Source organism: Palaemon carinicauda, chromosome 12 (genome assembly GCF_036898095.1).
Source record: "Palaemon carinicauda isolate YSFRI2023 chromosome 12, ASM3689809v2, whole genome shotgun sequence".
Taxonomy (NCBI): Eukaryota; Metazoa; Arthropoda; class Malacostraca; order Decapoda; family Palaemonidae; genus Palaemon; species Palaemon carinicauda.
The window spans coordinates 156,909,950-156,912,827 of NC_090736.1; positions in this window are offsets into that span (position 1 = coordinate 156,909,950).

Sequence of the window (2,878 nt, forward strand, 5' to 3'; positions counted from 1 at the left end):
CATATGATCAGCTTCCAAGCCACTCTCCACCCAAGCTAGGACACAAGGAGGGCCAGGCAATGGCTACGGATAGACTCAGCAGATAGACCTACAGGCTCCCCCAAAAAACCCCATCCTTAGCTCACAAGGATGGTGAGGTTTCAGCAACCAATGGAACTAACAAGCTTTAGCTGGACTCTAACCCCAGTCTGGAGTTCACTAGTCAGGGACGTTACTGCATCGGCCAGCACAACCCTGTATTTTACTGCAATGCGGCTGAGAAAAGTAAGTTTTTATGGAAAATTTCCGATTGAAATTACAATTATTTATTTTTAAACATTTTAAACTGCTTAGTTTAGACATAAACAAGCAAATTCATTATATGAATTATTATTTTAGTTAAAAGAGCTAAAATGTACCATTTATATATATATATATATATATATATATATATATATATATATATGTATATATATACTATATATATATATATAATATATATATATATATATGATTTTTTTTTTATGAAATCATATTAGATTTTAGTCAAACATTTCTCATTTGTATACTGAGCATAATTAGATTTAAGATAATTATCCTTTATGAGAGAAATAGTTAATCATTTAATTAGAATTTGAATTTAATCCTTTTGAGTTAGAATCTACCATATATAGAAAAATTAGATCATTGATAATTAGATTAGATTAATCTAGGTTTTGATTTTAATCTAAATTTCTTTTAATTGTTTATTTTATAGAAATATAATGAAATAGGTTATCAAAAATTTAATAATCAATTTAAAAATAATCAAATTAAATAAATTTAAGTGTTGAGTCTAGCTTAACTTTTTTTTTTGTAAATTTTTATAGAAATAGAATGTAAAATTGGTTAGTAATAATTAGATTATATTAATTTAAGATTTGACTATAACCCAATTTGGTCATTTGTTAATTTCTAAAGAAACAGAACGAAAAAAAATGCTTATAAGTAATTAAGTTATATAAATTTAAGTTGAGTCTAATCTACGCTTTTTTATTTTTCATAGACATAACGTTAAAAGATAATAAACAAAGTAGGGTAAAATTACGGTCACCTGTATTTTACTGAAACACGGCTGAGAGCAATATATTTTTGTGTAGAAATTAGGATTATAATTAGGGGTTTTTAACCAGTACATTAATTCATTTTAAATAACTTTGTACTCATTAGATACAATAATTCAATATCACTAATTAGCGTCCGGTGAATATATAGTCATTATAAATACCGAATGACGTCATGAATTATTTATGATTTATATAATTCTACGTAACGAGATTTCCATTGGCGAAAGAGAAGTACCGAGGTACAGTATTAGCTCTTAATGGCATACCTGTTGTCCATTGATAAAATGGCATTATTATTATTATTATTATCATTATTATTATATTATTATTATTAATAATAATAATAATAATAATAATAATAATAATAATAATAATAATAATAATAGTAATAATAATAATAATAGTTAATAATAATATTTATGATATAATAATATTAATATCATAATAATAATACAAATAAAAGTAAAGATAAAAAATAATAGTAATAAAAATAATCATTATTATAATTATTGTTATTATTATTCATTAATAACAATAACAATAATAATAATAATAATAATAATATATAATAATAATAATAACAACAACAACAACAGCTTAAACTCCTGGGTGGGGATCGATCTGCTGCCACGCGAATGCTAGGCAGCAGATCAACAAACAGACAAATAGATAAACCGATTCGATTTCATAACCTTCACGGAAGTAGTAATATCTTTCACCAATGGAATACCATAAAAAATTCTTTAATTGTTCCATTTCTCTCAGATACGATCAGATACAGAATAAAATAAAATACGGTAACAGATACCGATAATCAAATAGTATTTTTAGATACGCTTACCACTGCTTGTAAGTTAACGTATTCTCGCTAACGAAAAAATAAAAATCTTTCTGGTGTAAAGTCAGCTTCGGCTTTGAAATAATTAAAGGAGGAGCATGTCAGCCACTTCAGTGTATAAAAAACATCATATGGACACCATCCATTCCTATACCTAAAGGTCTACTCAAATCTCAAAATTTTAAAAAGAACTAGTGTAACAAGCTTTGAATATATGGAAATAAACTTTACACAGAAAAATATTCTTTGTAACATTCTATAAACCTCCAAGAACAACTCCATCTATTACAATCTACCAAAAGTACAACTTAAGAAGTTACAAAACATAGTAAACAGAGGAGCTAGACTGATAAAAGGGTGTCCCACATAGAGAAAGGATCACTCCTATACTAATGATCTACATTGGGCTGCGATTAAGACTATGCACAATAACCCACTAAGTTATCAAAACCGGTCGTCCAAAATATATAAGAGAATTGCTACATATTGTGCAACCAACAAATCGTCCTGACACGAGAATAGTTACAGATGGTTTCAAACTATCAGAGCCTAGATAAATGTCTACTGTAGGCTCTAGAGCCTTTAAATATGTGAGGATGGTTTCAAACTATCAAAACCTAGATACATGTCTACTGTAGGCTCTAGAGCCTTTAAATATGTGGCCCCAAGGCTATACAATAGGCTCCTACGAGACATACGAATAATTGAAGATATTAAGGCTTTCAAGAAGAAACTGAAACACTTATTTTGTGAGTGCTTTGACAGTGATGATTAAACAGTAAGCGAACAATGTTCATTGTTAAATGTTAAATGAAACATCATATAACAACCGCGGAGGTCTTGTAGAGAGTAGGGTTCCCCAGCTCTACAGGACAAGATGAACAGCCCTTGAAGTAAAGTAAGTATCTTAAACCTTTTACGAAACAGTAAGCGAAAAATGTGCATTGTGAAATGT